This window comes from Acomys minous (genome assembly GCF_964271855.1).
Source record: "Acomys minous genome assembly, chromosome: 14".
Taxonomy (NCBI): domain Eukaryota; kingdom Metazoa; phylum Chordata; class Mammalia; order Rodentia; family Muridae; genus Acomys; species Acomys minous.
The window spans coordinates 53,756,370-53,774,340 of NC_140496.1; the positions used below are offsets into that span (position 1 = coordinate 53,756,370).

A 17,971-nucleotide genomic window follows, 5' to 3' on the forward strand; every position below is an offset into this window, starting at 1 on the left:
TTTACTGGTAGAACTCACATTTGTAGCGTAACTTCAGTTCTTACATGTCAAGTGGGCCATCCTTTTATCTCCTTCCATGCTAAGTCTGCTTCTTTTTGTTTGGTTTTACAGGTGTTTTTCAATTTCTCAACTATCCCAACATCTGTGTGCCCTTAGGGCTTTTCTACTCAGGACTTCTGTCTTGGATATTCTGTGCCTTCCATTTTTACCTCTTCCTTCATTCTTGTTCTGAGACAAGCCTTACTTTCTCAGCATGCCTTTCCTGAACCACCCTAGGTCTGGTTCCATTCTTGGGCTCGGTTTTAAACAAAGGAACAAAAATCTTCCAGCACTCCTCTCTTGTACTCCTAAGTGTGTTTGGTGCTTCAGAGAGATGAGAACTCAAAAATACACACTTTTGATTCTTCCTGGAAATTATAATAAGCAAAGGAAAAGAGAGGCATTGCAAACATGCAATTACATTTCCATTTTACTGTGATTGAGTTCCCCAGAAGAGCAGCCCATACTGCTGTGAGAGCTGGCATGTAACCATTGGTTATCACATGTGCCATATGTGCCATATGTTGAGGTCTCACTGAAGATAAGGACTTGGTTAGCTGAATAGAAATGGATCAGAGATCCAGGAAGTGTGACCAGTGTCCTGGAAATAACACATGCAAAGGGCCGGCAATGGCTATGTGGATAGAACTGTTTGCTACAAGTGGACAAGTAACAGGGGCACTGTACACAGCCTTGGTCTGTGGATAAACAATTGTCTTTGATAAACTCAAGCCTATGAAGGACTTTCAGTGCATAGGGTACAGTGGTGAGATGGGTCTTTTTAAAGAGAATGTACTAAGTGGAGAAAGAATTGAGATAATGACAGATGCTTGTAGACTTTAAGCTAAGTGGGGTTGGTTAGCAAAAAAGGACCAATGTAAGATTTCACTTACATGGATTTCCTAGAATAATGAGAGAGACCAAAAGTGCATTGGTTACCAGAAGCCAGGGAAAGGAGAGGATAGTTTTGTAGAATCAAAATGGGGTGCTAATGGGCTTATCATTCATCTTTTTATGAAGAGGGGTAGGGGAGCAGATGGACTCAGGGATGCTATGTACCATGTTGCCCTGGAAGAGCTTCCTTTAGGTGGAAACTTGAGGAATAAGATGGAGGCTTTGCGAATAACTGAAACTCTCAAGCTGCACAATTTACAGCTGTAGTTGTGCATGAGAGTGGGGACAAGCATGGCTTCCTGATCATTTCTGGTCACACGTTGTGACCAATGTGAATACTCATTTTTCCTCATGAACTTATTATGGACAGTCTTTATAGTGTTTCTCGTCTTAGTTCTTCTGTAAGACCAAAGCTGGATATGGTATTTGTAGTGGTCCAACTGTTTTTGAATTTCTGAAACTGTTGGATAAATTGGGTGATGTCTTTGTTTTCTTTTGCTAGCAAACTAACAAAGATAACCCATGATCCTGGACATTTTATGTAAAGGTTTATTTTCAACCCCAGTTTTGGAGCAGTGGGCTTTGACTATTGCATTGACATATGCTTACTTTCTTGAAGGTGCCCTACGGAGGCCCAATTCATGATGGAATAGTAGAAAGAGGAGGCTTTTGTGTAAAGAACAATGTATATGAGTGAATATGGAGAATGAGGATTAAGGAGCTTGAGAACACTAGACTCACTTTGTGACTCCCTTCTTTCATAGTAACCAGTAACTTAGTTCCACAAAACCTTACCAACTCCTATAGGATAGGCATTACTTTCTTTTTAGAATATACTCCTTAATCATCTTTATACTTAATTCAGTTCTTAAAGGTTCTACTACCTGTCAAAACCATGACATGAGAAAAGACCAACTTTCTTCCCTATGAACCTTTGGGACACAACTGAAATCTAAACAAGAGCAGGTGGGACTGTGAAAGTGGCTTTAGATTGAGAACTTCTGTATGCCAAGAGTCTCCTCTTGTGACGTTTAAATTTTTTTCTTTTTTATTTCTTTGTATATGGAGGTCAGAAAGCAACTTGAAGGAGTCAGTTTTCTTCTTTAATTATATGAGTCCCTGCAATTAAACTCAGTCAGTGTTGGTAATAGGTACCTGCTGAGTCATCTATCCAGTACAAATGCAACATTTTAAAGGAAAAAAATACATGTACACAAAATAGCTATGATATAGAGAGTGTTTTTAATCATCTTATGTGACATTTAGAGTAGCAGTTCTCAACCTAGCTGTTGCAGCTCCCTTGGGGGTCATATATCAGATATCCTGTATATATCAGATATCAGATACATTACAACTCACAGCAAAACCACAGTTATGAACTAACATAAAAACAGTTTTATGGTTGTAGGTCACCACATCATGAAGAACTATAGTAAAGGGTTATGGCATTGGAAAGGTTATGAACCACTGCTTTAGAGAAATGACAACATACATTGTTTTTATAGATTGAACAAACCATGACAGTACAAAAAACCACAAGGTAGACCTCACAATGCACTTTTTCCCCTCAGATTTTAAAGTCAGTTTAGCAATTAGGGAATGATAATAATGAACTAACCTGGATCTAGACTTTGCAACTAACATTGGAGAAGGGAAATAGGCCAAAGAACCTAGTCCAGATGGGGTAAGAGCAGGGCTTATATAATTTATACAACTCAGGGCTACCTGGCCACGGTTGACACCACCCACACTGGACTAGGTTCTCACACGTCAATCACTAATCAAGAAAAATGCCCAGCCGACTTGCCTGTAGCCCAGTCTTATGGATAGTCTCTTTTCCTTGGCTAGAGACTTTGCTCTAAAGAGCATTTTCGAAAGAACATCCTAAAAACCTTTTAAAGTAGATGCTTAGTTACAGGTTAATTGAGGCTCAAAAGTATTGAATAACTTGCCCAACATCAACAGAGCTGGTCCTTCTCTCTTGTGGTCATTTGGTTCTGAAAAGTTCTGTTTTATCCTGTGTTATACCTATGCAGCCTTGTTTCTATCAGAATAGTCTGTGGCCAGCTGCACTCATGATCAGCTAGAAAATCTCATGTGGGAGGACAGAGGTCTGTTGAAGGATCTTCACAAAAACTTAAACCTGGTTCTCTGATGCCGTTAAATATTTGTGCTACTCTGTGTTTCAATAAGACAAACTTTGTACCAGGAGTAATTTCAGGAGCTAGAGACCAGTATAGTCTAGGATTTGATTGTTTCAAGTTCAGTTTCCTATATGCCTGGAGACATTAGACAAGAGCCTGTGGCCCTCTGAGCCTCTTTTGCATCATGTAGAGTAGCACAGTGGCAATCCCCCATGTTTTATCAGTTTATTTAAAAGAAAGACAGGTGAATAATGGATGCTGTGAGCTTGGTCTCATGGTTTTCTGTAAGCAGAGTACCTTAGTGTCTTTTCCTGTTGGTATGATAAAATGCCACCACAAAAACAACATAATGGATAAAAGATTTCTTTTGTTGCGTAGTTCCAGGTTGCAGTATATATATCATATAGGCAAAATCTCAGTATGTGGAGCTTGAAGGACATGGTCACATTGTACCCATAATCAGGAGTAGAGAGAAATGATGACTACATGCTAGTGCTTAGCCCACCTTCTTTGCTTCATACATCCCAGGATGCTCTGCCTTGAGAATGAGCCTCCCACATCACTTGACATAATCAAGAGCAGAAAGCCACCCACCATCCTCCATGTGATCGTAGATGCTGTCAGGCTGATAACACTAGCCATCACATAGAGTTTTTTGTTTTGTCAGAAGCACGTAGGTGGCTATTCAGAGCCAATACCAGCGATTTATAGAACAAGTGCCTTGACCAGTGTTTCAAACAACCCTGAGACGTTTTGCCCTGAGTACCAGCCTGGGTAGCCAAAGCATCAAGCTGTATGTCCTCTCCTTCATTCTTCCCTGCTGGACCTTTGGGAAGTGCTCAGCAGGAGATTCTTAAGTCCACCTCACTTAGGAACACTTGCAGTAACAGTTTTTCTTTTAGAATACCCCTCAGTGTCCAATGTGAATTAGAGTAGCTGCACCAGGAACCTAGTTTCTTAGAGCAACCTGGCATAGCTCATGCTACTAGCTAAGTTGTATAATGAGCAAAAGTCTTTTTAAATATATCATGCCTGTTATAGTAGATTTTTTTATATCATTAAGTAATTGATTTCATTATTACTTCTAGCCTTGACATGAATGTAGGAAGTGTCTCCATAAAAACAGTAAGTCGTATACTTTGAGACCATGGCCAAAAAGTGGATTGTTCTTAAAGCAGCCCTCAAATGAGATGTAAGCAAGGCAACTTTAAGAAAAAAATGAGAAAAAAGTTAAAGAAATAGGAAACTGATGCTGTTACTTGATTAGTTTTGTAAAAAAAAACAAAAAACAAAAAACAAAAAAACCTACAAGAAACTCAAGCTGGATGTGTTTAGCAGTTTCCTCGTATTTTATATAAAAAGGACAATGCGGAGTTTTGGACCTTTGGCATATCCTTATAGAAAAGGCTTCTACACCATAGCAGAACATTGGTAAATTGGTGTACATCTTATAAACTAAGTTCATGACTCATGTATGAGGGCTTCTGAAGAGTTCTTTTCTCCATTTTTTTTTTTCTTCAGAAAAAGGTGGCAGGGCATGGGGGTGGTCACAAACGCAATCAAAGAGAAGCAAAACCTTAGTTGCTACTTCTGTGACCTTTTTTGTCCTTGTTGTCTATTTGTTTAGACTATTATATAATTTTAGGCACCTATTCTTGGGTCCTGTGGCATTCTTATTCCTCTCTGAATTCCTAGAACTGTCAACTGCACTGGTATTTGAAGTTCCTAAGTGACAGAGGTAAGCCATCAGCCACCATGAAAAGGATGCTGCTGGCATTTCCATCTAACTTGTCCTTCAGTGCAGAAGCATCACCATGGGCAGGTGCACAGATTCAAAGTTTCAGGAGTCAGTGGCTGGGATGGAAGCTTTCTGGATGAATCCAGCCCAGACCAGGTGTGTGAGTGGACTGGATCTGCATGAGTATGCACCCAGGCTGGTAATCACACCCTCATAGCTAGCATTGTGAAATGCATCCTCCCCAACTCTCTAGAGAGAGGTCGCTTATGTGAGCTCCGGATTTTGAAAAATGGCATATTTTGGGATGTGGGGTTTATTTCTGCTGAATATCTGGCTTGATTAGCATGGAGCAACACATGCAGAGCAGGCTGGATCCCCATCCAACCTCATCCTCCTCATGCTGTACAATCAGGAAGCACATTCTCCCTCCCATTGTGGCTTCTAAGGGAAGTGTGCTTTACATATGCAAATGTAAGCCTCAAGTTTCACTTAATAATTATCAGCTGGAGATTCTATTGATGAGCAGCTGAAGCAGCTGAAGCTACTCATCAGGGAAGAGTCTGTGAATTAACCATTTGTGGGTTCCCCTGGAGCCTGCTGCCTCAGATCAGCCTCTGAATAATCTGGTGATTACAGACCCTGGGCTCTGATTTTCCCATTCACTTTTCTTGCCTGGCCTGAGTCTGGCAGCTGAGTCTCCCTGATCTCTTTAGTACCCCAAGACCACCCCTACCCTGCTTAGCCTTCTTTCTTTGTTAGAGGCTGGAGGGGCAGAGGGGATCCAGCTTTGTCTGCACCAGCAGCATTACAGCTCTAGAAGTAATGGCCTCCCATCTCCCTGCAGCTGCTTTTTCCAGGCTCCCCCAGCTTACTATTAAAAGTTCATGGGATACCCAGCATAACCTGGTCAGGATGTCAAGCCCCTGCATCCTTTTGCTTCACCTTTCTAGTCCTCTGTAACTGCACTCACCATCTGGGGCATTTCACAGCATAGTGTGCTGTCTGTCACCCTTTTTGCTGGTGCTGAACCTGGATGGAGTTCAGTGGGCTGTTAGAACAGTTCTCATTTAAAGTCCTCAGTGTTCTTTATTTTATTGTAATTTCTTCACTTTTCTGATTCTTAGTGAAACTACCCTTTCTCAGATCTCTCTTGTATGTGTGGTGAGAAATGTTCCCACCTTGTTACTGGAAAGTGCAACCTTTATATTATGCTGAAGCTATCTAGAGGCAGAATGTAGAATGAGCTGTCCATAGAACTTACTTTCAGTAGGTTACTTAAGTTCGGCATGCTTCTGTTTCTTTCTCTTTAATATATGGACAATAAAACCTGCCTCAGTTAAATTGGGTTATGTGTTAGATTTATCCAGGCAAAGTGGATAGTCTGTAAGTGAGCTGCAGCACCCATCCTCATTTCAGCCTGATTCTAGTAAGTGGGCAGGTTCAGTAATTAGTTCCAATCACTTACATTCTTTATTTTTGATGTTGAAGCCTATGTGTTGCCTAGGATATGTATGGTTGGTTCTAGGCCCTGTAGATGGTGTGGTGGATGACACAGGCGCATAGAAGACCCTGACATTGTTAAATTTGTGCTCTAGAGGTAGAAGCAGGCAAAGAAGATGGGGATGGAAACATTCTTATTAGAGAGTATTGTGATGTTTGCAGTGGAAGATGTGCCAGAGTAGAGGGAGAAACCCAGGGCTTCTTTGTGGGCATGGCCCTTGTCAGATGTTTCTCTGAAGAGTGATGTTAGAGCAGATTCCTACTGAAAGCATTAGAGCCAGCAGCCCTTAGGTAAGCATTACTAAGAAACATAGAGAAAGCCAGTGTAGAAGACACAGAGGGCACACAGGACTGCACTGAAGTCAGGAAGCTGCTTATGAGCCACTGTAAAGTTCTGGGGTCCGGCTTTATGTTTGATAGGAACTATGGAGAAGCCTGGGTAAAAGTATTATGATGTGATCTAATGATAATGGTTAAATATCATCTGTGCATAGCAAGTAAATAGATTGAATTAGCGTGACAGTGGTTAGATGACCATTGGTAACATCTAAGCAAGAATGATACGGTAAGAACTGAGGTGAGAGCAGCAGTTTAGAGTGTGTTCAGGTGTATTCCAAAGACAGAATGAATATTTTAATATAGTACTGATGTGCTTGTCGATGGGGCATGAGGAGCGGAATTAAGTGCCATGTTCAACAGAAATAATAATGATGTCATCAACAGGAAATGCTTTTCACCAACACAGTGTCTGTCTCAACAGGTATCAGGCTGATCCGTGTTGACGGAACAGTCACGGGGTGAAGCAGCTTGTAGATACTGTGGGGACATGTAGAAGAAGACAGTCATTTGTAGGCAAAGCTCTGTGCAGGCAGGCATTTTTCACTGCCATCATTTGTATAGTATACGGCACTAGATATCTAGGGACCAGAGCTCACTCTCTTGGCCGTCAAGGATCTTCAGCGGGATTCTTGAGCTGGTGTTGTAGGGTCAGTGGTAACTCACCACATTATAAAGTTGCAAATATCTTAGATCTACTTTCCCAAGCCCATTCCATTTCCCTGGAACTTAGCTTACGTTTTGCATGTATGGGACCCCCCCCCCCCCAGAAACCATGTCTTTCTGAAGATGGGATTATTGTATGCAGGGGATTCAGTAGCAATTCTCAAAGATTCAGAAAGGCTTACACCTAGAATTTGTCCTACTGTGTGCACCCAGAGATACTGGCATTGGCTCTGAGTCATGTAGGCCACTTCTCTGCCAGGAACTCTCCTCTTTGGGACCATGAATTAGAATCTCAGACTGCAGAATCTACCACCAAAGGCTTCACTTTGGCCCTAGGTATCTTTTAAGGTTTCTCCAGCCCCCCTCCCTCCAAAAAAAAAATCCAGTTTTGTTTCACAGTGAAGTTGAGTCAAGAATTCTGGCCTGGGGAGGGTGTGATTCAGTGGTTAGGAGCATCCACTGCTCTTGCATGCCTTAAAACCATCTGTAACTCTAACTCCATGGGATCTAAAGCCATATGCAGTGCTTCATTCATGTATACATACTGCCACAGAGGTATACAAGCATAAACATAATATTAATAATAATAAAATTGAATCATTTGAAAAATGAGTTGTTAGTTTTATTTTTGCTTTTATAAGACTTTTGCAACCACTTTATTATACAATCCAAGAAGGAGGAAAAAAGATTACTATGTGCACAATACAGAGATGACAGGTTTTGAGTTTAGTGGGTATTAACAAAATAGATTAGCCAAATATGCATCTTTTTCTACATAATATGTGAAGTGTCATTTTGATAAAATGACATTTTAGTCAAGCTCAACTTCTGATAAAAATCTCCTGTTCTCTTCTTCCCTAGTCTGCCCTGATAAAAATCCATTCTTCATTTCTGATTTCCTGGAGAAGGCTAATTTGGATTTATGGAGAAAATAATAGATACAGGTCCCCTTCTGTCTTTCTCCTGACACTGTGACTCTCCCTAATTGGAATGCAACTCTAATGTTAGTTAAGGTGACAATAGAAAAAAGGGTAGCGAGGTATCATTTCTAGGCAAAGGGATGCCCAGGCAAGCTTTATCTTGTTTTTAATTTATAATTGAGCTGAGCATGATAGCATTGTTTTAGGTGGCATGGCAATTTATAACATCTGGATGGTACCAAAAAACAAACAAACAAAAACAAAAACAAAACCCAAAAACCCTGCTACATTCACAAAAAGGCCTTGCTTCTGTTTCCCTTTGAAATGTAGCAAAGCACTGTGTGTGGCAGCCTCCCACAGTGCCACAGGTAGCTCTTCAGTCATCACTAACATTGATCAATAAAAATGCAGTCCTACCTCCCTTTGATATCAGACTCTTTTTGATGATGCAAGCCCTTCTTTTTACTGTCCTAGTGGGTTTAACTCCCTGATGAACACTCAATAGTGATGGTGACCTGCATGCAGCTTGACATTCACAGGTCAAGCTGTGATAGGGACTTGTTGGGACCTGTGTCAAAGCCACTTGACGGGAGAGGAGATGAACTATCAGAGGGCCTTGAGAAGATGGTTCATTTCAAGTCATCTGTCACCAATTCTGAAAGGTCTGCTGATTGGGTCTGGGATCACCCATGTGAGTGCTCATTTACAGGAAGTAAGCAGAAACCGATGAGGGGAATGGCCCAATTTAAAAAAAAAACTATTACAGCACAAGTGTGATTCTTGAGGTTAGAGCAGCACTCACATAAAACAAAACCTGGGTAAATACGGCAGCCTCTGCAGCCTCTTGTAATCCCAGCTTTCTAGAGTGGGAAGCAGGGGTATGGGAAGTAGCTGGCTAGCTACACTAGATCATCAGTGAGCTCTGCGTTCAGCAAGAGATGCTGCCTTGATATATATGATAGGCAGCGATTATGGTAGATGTTCAGGTAATTCATGTCTCCACACTCAAATGCACACACAAAGAAGAAAGAAAAAGGGCTTTCCCTGACTTATCTGGGAAATGACAGTTATGCCTTTTGCTCTGTTTTCTCTTTGAATCTATTTTTTCAGTCCCAAGACATCTATGGCCTTTGTGACCTTTAAACAGAGAGGAGGTTATGAGAGTCTTGGTGGGCTATTTTCTAGTCCTCATCATATGCTTGGCGACAAATTACAGTAGTTTAGTCCTCTTACAGCACCATTAAAGACATTTAAAGAGTAACAGGAGTCTTCCCAAACTCACTGGATGTCCAGAGATGACATGTCTTCACCATCAAAGTGCTGGAATTAAGGGTGTGTACTACAATGCCCATATTTTATGGTACTGAGATTTGAACCATGTTTTCTAACATTCTAGGCAAGCAGTCTACCAACTGAATATATCCTTAGCCCACTATTGGATCCTCATTTTTAAAAACAAAGATTTTATTTAATTTTTATGTATTTGTATACATCAGTTTCTGTATGTGTATGGTGAGTACAAGTGCTCAAAAAGGTCAGAAGTGGCCATTGGATCCTCTGGAGCCAGAGGTATAGGCATTTGTGGTCTCACAGACATGGGTATCCATTTTCTTCTGCAAAAGCAGTAAGGACCCTTAGCTGTTGAGCATCCTACCCCCACCCCCCACCTTGACCTCTTCTTTGTAATAGTTGTTAGGTCTTCTCTGAAGGTCTGAATTTTGCTGGACTATGCCTCACATTAGAAGCAGGGGTGGATGGTGTCAGCTTGGTTGGTTTGTCTGCTTCTTGCCATTCAAGTCTTCATCTCTCTATGATCTGAATTGGATGTTTTTGCCCATTACTCTTCCTTAAACAAATCACTCCAAACATTTTTTAACACTGAATATAATATAGCCACCAAGAATGGTAATGTGAAGTTCATGTCAAGGAGAGGTTCACAAACTGGGTAAAATGTATCCCAAGTATGATGAATGGAAAAGAAATATTTGGCCAGCTGGATTGTTTTCTATTTGATCTACAAAGAAATGAACACACCGCACACACACACACACACACACACACACACACACACACACACACACACACGCACATACCCTCATTAGAACTCTTTAACTATAAAATATAATGCTTCTCAGCACATGTGACTTGCCAGTCTTAGACGTAGTACTAGATTATTTAAAGCTTGAATGTTTTATAGAAGATTTATTTTAAAACATATGCCAATGAACTCTTCCATCTTGACTGTTTCTCAGCAAAAAGAGTGTGGTTGGGTCAGAGAGACTAAGCAGCTTGGGAATATTTCTGCATCTCTTTCATAATCAAGAGTCGTAGGAATGATTTGGGGAGCCTTGGAGCTAGCTTTGCAGAGATAGCAAAGCAGTTTGTGGTTCTCATGACCTAACAATAGAGAGGGTTCTGTCCAACTGTTACATTTGACTAGGACAGAACCTAATAAACTAGGAACAGACAAAAGCTTCTTTCTTACCTCCATCCAATCAGTATGACCTCTGCTAGAACAAGTGGTATCCTTGAAGCTCATGGCCTAATAGAAGTCATGACTCAACTGCTAAGTAGATAAATTGATGGTAGACTGAGGGCCATTGTCTTGCCTTGTTTGGTAGCAAGTTACATGTTCCTTACACAACTCTTCTGTCTATTGTCACTTTCTTTGGCCATCAAAGAGAATTAGCTATATAGAAGCAGGTAGAATTATCTGTCCTGCTATTAGCACAATAGTTTGAAGACCACCTGCTTCTACCTTTCTGGACATGGGATATTTAGCCAAAAAAGGGCAAAATTTGATATCATTGAATTAGAAAGGGCAAAAATTCTTGTAATTGTGGATCATGAGCACACACTTCAAGCCAAAACTTCATCTATGGGTCCAGCAGTTTGATGCTAAGAATGTCTTTATTTTCTCCACTTAATGAAGTCTTTTAAGAGAAGGTTCTTGAAAATCCTTCCATGCAGGAGAGAATAGAGCTCATTTCTGGCCAAGGAGCACGGAATCCAGGCCTCCTTCCCTACCATTGCTGTGGCAGATTCTTTATCAGAACTTACGCACTCTTTTCTTGCCATCATTCTGCCTTTGCCAGATGATACTCAAGGCCATTGTTGAAACTCAAGCTTACTTTTTTTTTTTTGCCAAAGTTATCTTCTAGAAAATTGCTCCAGGAAATCTTCAGGTGATACATTCCCAGTTTACCCACAGCAATCAGTCAGTCTTTGTTTGGTCTTGTTGACATTTGCCTTCCCATTGCAAATGTGGTGCTATGTTTCTGGAAGCTTCTGGACTTTAGGCCATGATGCAGCTGATAGTGTGTTTGTGACTTGCTCTCTCTGATACACACACTTCCTACAGTGGAAAAGCTGGTAACATGTTAGCATACTCAGCTCTCATTGGGGTATTTGGGAATCACTTTTTTTTTCCTTTTTTTTTCTTTTTTTCTTTCTTTCTTTCTTTCTTTCTTTCTTTTTTTTTTTTTTTTTGAATGATGCTTTTAAGATGAGCCTGAGCTTTCCAAACTTTTATAAAATGACGTTTGCTTCAACATTGTGTCTGTTTTGCATTTTGAAGAGGTAATGAAGGAGAGCAGGAAATGTCTGTATTTCAAGGAGGGCATTGTTTGTGTGTGTGTATGTGTGTGTGTGTGTGTGTGTGTGTGTGTGTGTGTGTGTGTGTGTGTGTGTGTTTAATGACAAAATGATTCATGAACACTGCCTCTTGTGGAAAAGGAGACATTGGAAAAGTCACCATAACTCAGTGCCGAATGATCATCCCAGAAGAAAAGGGAGCAGCCTGACAACTGGACCTGCTTTGTAGAAAACACCTATCCAGACAGGAGGAACATCAGGGGAACCAAACAGCACAGAAGGTTTGAGGAGTCAGAATACAATTAATCTTAATTACTTAATTTAATTAACTATTATTCTGTTGCTGTGATAAAACAACATGGCCAAAGCAACTTGTATAAGAAAAAGTTTATTTGGGCTTATGGTTCCAGTGGGCTAGAGTCCTTGATGTTGTAGGGAAGGCATGCTAGCAGGTGCAAGAAGCTGGGCTCACGTCTTAAACCAAAAGCAGAGAATGAGAACCAAGAATGGCATGACTTTGAAAACTCAAAGACTGCCCTCAGTGCCATGCTCCTCCCTGAGGAGTGCCATCAACTATGAACAAAGTATTCCAACCTTTGAGCCTGGGGGTCATCCTTATCTGGCAAGTGGGCCATTCTTGCTCGTATGGCAGGAGCTGCTCTAAGAGGGTGATGGAAGCTGAGGCAAAGAGACATGACCCTGGTTAGAGCCACATTACACTAAAGGGGACATTGTGAAAGCCTTCTTTGTAACTGAGCCAGAGGGTTTGGCATGATGTACAGGTCAATGTTTCTCCACCTTGGCTACTTCTGAGACTCTCAAACAGGGTTGCTCTCTGTGCTGAGAACTAGAGTCTTCACACCTTCAGACTTTTAATTTCACTGATCTTGATAAGGCAGTGTATACACTACTAACTTATTGTGTATACTGGAAGAGGAAGTACAGATTGTGGTGTGTATGTGTGTGTATGTGTGTGTGTGTCTGCGTGTGCACATGCGCGTGTGTGATATGTATATATGTATCTGTGTGCATTTGAGGAGGCCATTAGGTATCCTGCTTTACCATTCTCTGCCATATTCCCTTCAGACAGAGTCTTTTCAGTGAACCTGGAGCTCAACATTTTTCAGCTAGGCTGAATGACCAGCAAGCCCCAGTGATCCTCCTGCCTTTGTTCCTCCCCCATCCTCACCCTCAGTACTGGAATTACAGGCATATCTGGCCATACATGGCTTTTATGTGTGTATTGAGGAGCCTTGTGGTTACATAACAGTCATTGTTGACCTTGAAGTGATGAGCTCACTTCTGCACATTCTCAAAGTGCCAAAGTGATGGAAGTGAGGTTGAAGAACATTAATTCACAATATTTGTGGGGGAAGCTGTGAGAGTAATGGGATACTTGAAGCAGGGGATTAACCAAGGAAATTAATATGATGCTTTAGGATGAAGGCCCACAGACCTTGAACACCAAAAATTTCCAAATTTGGTTCCTCCTTATTTTTTGTAAATAAGCTTTTTCTAGGACATAGCCATATCCATTTGATATCCTGCCATACAAAGGTTAGGATGTAGTCTCTTTGCTGTCGACAAAACCATGCAGGAGTACAAATTTCTTGAAATCTGGCTCTCAATGAAGGTTTTTGGTACCTATGTCCAAGGTGTGAGTAGAAGGACTTGAGGTTACATCATAGTCTGGAAATTAGTCCTGCAGCTGTGTCCATTTGCAAATGAGTAACTGATCCCATACCATATAACATGCTAGCCCTCCGCAGAGATTGCAGGATAGTCAACAGTTACAATTTGATTGGGATTACCATTTAGGACATTGTGAACAACAGGTACCTAATCCCTGTGGTTCCTCCACACAGAGACTGCTTTTCAATTTTCCTTTTTTGTTCTGAATCTTAGATGTTTTGCTTCTTAATTCAGAGCATTCATCTGAGTGGATTCAGAGATTCAAATCTGATGATAAATTCTTACTTGTTCAGAACTAATGTAGGGAGGAGAAATGAGGATTTGAGTAATGTCTTGTTTGACATTTCTGACTCAAAGTGGGCTGAACTAGATCAACACATGTGCACACTGTGTCATAGAAAGATGCACTGTGTATATAAATAGATTGCAGATTGAAACTGCAAAGTCGGCGGGAATTGCAACAGGGAACAAAGGTATAGGACCTCGTGCCCTACATTTTATTACCTTACATCCAGGGCTACAGTTGGGGTGAGGCTTGAGGAAAACTGAAGAAAAACATTTCATAAGCTCAGCTGAATTTCAGTGCTGGGCAATGTGTATGTATAGCTGTGGGTTTTTCTCAGAATTTATATATGGAGTCACTGAAGAATGCAGTACTTTGCTAAAATCTATTAACTAGTAAGTAGAAGTCCATAATTCAAGCTCATTTATTCTTAATGCCATGTTCTCCACTTCCTTTGATTTCCTGCTGGCTTCCTTTGTCTCTCCCTCTTTCTTCAACATGAACTATTACAATTTCTAGTAGCAGGTAGTTTGATACATATTAGGCTTACATTTTTCATAGCTTTTAATTTTATTTATTTATTTATTTATTTATTTTGGTGTTTTGAGGCAGGGTTTCTCTGTATAGCATTGGCTATCCTGGACTCACTTTGTAGAAAAGGCTGGCAGATTGCCTCTGCCTCTGGAGTGATAGGATTAAAGGCATGTGCTGCCACACCTGGTGCTTTTAAAATATTTTATCTCTAGAGATCATGAACCCTTTCCTCAGTCCCTTCTTCACATCCCTATCAAATTTAGCAAAGGTGCCAGGAACTGTGGATAAAGAGACTGGGTGTGAGGCAATGTCCTCCAGGGTGAGACATATAGATCACTGTAGTCTTTTTATTGGTCAGATGGCTCCAAAGAAGCAGAGCCATACATAGATATGTTTATGGACACTCTTACAGAGCATGCCTGCCACACTCATCATTTTTGAGTACTTTGTGTATATGCACTGAGAACATATACATGGGTACACACACACACACACACACACACACACACACACACACACACACACACACGTATATGATAGACTAAACTGATAAGGCCTGTGGCAGATCTGCAAGTGAGTCAGCAAACTGGAAGCTCAAGGTGAACTACCATACTGCTCCCAGTCCAGTATGGAAGTATGTGGGTAAGAAGAGACAATGGATAACCACCGTGGCATGTTGATCTTTGTTGTCACCTCTACCTAAGGTTGGGTGAAGGTCAACAAGCAAAGTTAGGACCCAGCACACCAGGAGCAAATGAAAGAATCTGAATAAAAGAGAGCAGGCTGTCAACACGACAAAGTCATGGGACCTCCTAGCACTCACATCTAATTGTTCAGCTATGAGACTAGGCAGCCAGGTTACCACAGGATTCCTCTCTGCACAGGAAGCCAGAGCTGAGAGTCTCTGGCATTCCCCTCCTCTTTTTTCTTCTTCCTTGTTCCTTTTTGTTTTGTTGTTTTGGTTTGTTTTTTTATTTGTTTGTTTTTCAAGACAGGGTCTCATTATGTATTTCCAGCTGTCCTAGAACTCACTATGTGAACCAGGCTGGCCTTAAATTCTCAGAGATCTATGTATCCATACTGGGATTAAAGGTATATGCCACCACTCCTAGCTTTCCTCCTTTTCAAAAGAAGAAAGTAGTTGAAAAAGGCAGAGATTTGTGCAAGGTGCTGTGGCCTCAAAACAGACTAGAAATGACACTCATGTCCACCATTGGCACATCTTCGATTCCAGGCTCTGGGAACAGTATTATTTTTATCCATTTAGGTATCTTTTCTTCTCACAGAGGATTGCCTTTGTTTGTTTGTTTGTTTGTTTTCCTATGTACTTATAGGTGACAAATCGATAGAGTTCTGAAAAGCAAGAAAATACCCGCAAATGTTTGAGAAGTAAGTGTAGTTAAAACCCAACGGTGCCCAGTACAGGCTAGAAACAGATTTCACAGGAGTGTCATTTTCCATAGGCATATGATTAGAGCCTGTACTTTTCATAAACAGACTTGTGGAGTTGTGAGGAAAGGAGAAAGAGGGCAGGAAGGGAGCCTGGTAACATACCTGTTTTCCTGTGTGTGCACCTTAACATAGTGAAGGCCATGCGCAAGAATTCCAAGGCATGTGGCCACCTACTTATACACTGTAATCCTATGCACAGAACATGTGACGTTCTTTTAACACCAGAATTTCTATATGGAACTCATCTTACCCTCTTTGGGATGGGGGTTATAGGAACTTTTATGTTCCAGGAACCTCCTAGGTAGAGGCATAGCTGATTTTGTTTGAACTGGTTTTCTAGCCTCCTACTTTATTGTCTATTCTACAATTCATGTTCCTGTTTCACAGATGGATTTGAAGATCAGAGCATTAAAGCAAACTGCTAGGTCCCTTTGCTACATTTTCAGAGTCCCTCAGAAACTTGGGTCTTCAGAGCTTCATGGGTTCTGTGCTCATGTTCCTGATTTCTTTCATGAGAGAAATGGCCTGCTTAGGCCCAGAAACCTTGTACTCAGCCCCTTATGTTGGGTCATCAGGGAGAGCTTACTTCCTATTGGCTCTTGCTGTGAACTTTAGTACTGTCAGTCTCCTTGTCTGTATGGGCATAGTGGCTGTCTGTGGGGTGCAATCATTCTAAGACTCCCAAGCTCATAGTAAGAGCTATTTCATTCCAGCTATAAACTACCTTTTCCAGTAAGATTACTGGTAAGATCAGATAAAGGCCAGCTGCTTGTGAGGCCACCCTGTTCTGGGAGCTGTTTATTTCACTAACCAGACCCTTTACAACTTCTCTCTTTCTGGAACTTTTCCCCCTTCTGTGGTTAGAGCAGCTGTAAAAGTAGATAACTGCTGGAACATTTTACAGTTGGGTATCCATAGAGACCTTGCTTATGCAAATACCCCCCCCCCCCCACTCCAGTGGTTACCCATAAAAGCTCTGTGAGGATTTTCAATAAATGAGGCTTGATCAGAAACTTGTCTCCATTTCTTGCATCCCTCCTTGTCCCCCTTCCCCTCCGTTTCTAAGGTCTCCCATTGGCTGTCCTGCGCAGGTCAATACCAGGCTGGCTTCAAACTCTGTGTATCTGAGTATGACCTTGAACTCTTTATCTTCCTAAGTGCTATGGTTATGGGTTCTTACTGAGACTAGGTGCACCAAAGGAGGCTTCACACTTGTTAGGCAAGCCCTCTCCCCAATGAGCTACAGCCCTATTCCTGTGCTGTTTAATTCACTAAGTGGAAAGAAAAATGGAGACTGACTTCAAAAGCTGGGGAGGGAGCTTGTAATTAGCCCAGTTACAGTGCACTTATGACCCATTCGTTATTTCCTGTCCCCTGCAGGTTTTCCCTCAACCTTTGGTTTGTAGTTCAGAGCAGTGGAATTCCTACAGCCTTTTTTTTTTTCAATGATAGGATTAGGAGTCTCTGCAGTTAACCTAAAGTGATTAGGGGCTAAATAGAATAGTAGTTACCTGTAAAAGATTTCAAACACCCTGGTCAGAGGCATGGACAGCTCAGGTGAAATGCATGGCACATGATTCATCCCCAGTTTTGATCCCCAAGCTCTGTAAGCCTCTCTAGTACAGTTTGTGATCTCAGCCTGATCTGGGCTCCAAGGAGGACAACTTGGGTTGTTGAAAAACAAGTGCATTTTAGCAGGCAAGGGAGATGCTCATTCTCTGGAGAGTTATGGGTGGAAGCCTCTGAGAGACTTGCCCTCTTCCTTGATTCTGGGATGCCAGCAAAGTGGAAACAAAAAACGGGGACACAGCTTTGGGTATGTCTTGTGTCTGTGGAATTCCTAATAGTCAGCATGTACTGAATACTGACTTTATATAAGGAGATATGTTAGTTGCCTGTGTGAAGTGGTGTTTTTCAAATTATAAACACACACACACACACACACACACACACACACACACACACACAGTCAGCCTTGAAAACATATACTTATATGTAACACGCAGAGGCAGAGGAGGGCTTCCTCCTGGAGGGTGATGCTTTCAAAACAGGATTTGGAAGATGGCATAGGTTCACTTAAGAGGAGTTTCACTTTATTCCCCTCTTTTCTTTTTGAGCTCTTCTACAACATGGAGCTCCCCATCTCGAGTCTTCCATTCCTCCTTAACCAGACATGTTT

The 17,971-nt window shown here is 41.4% G+C and overlaps 1 protein-coding gene across 6 annotated transcripts in view; it reads left to right on the forward strand.

Moving 5' to 3' along the window:
- The window catches only part of LARGE1 (LARGE xylosyl- and glucuronyltransferase 1), a 303,751-nt gene that overhangs the window by 209,429 nt on the left and 76,351 nt on the right, over window positions 1-17,971 (forward strand). The gene's annotated exons all lie outside the window — the stretch shown is intronic.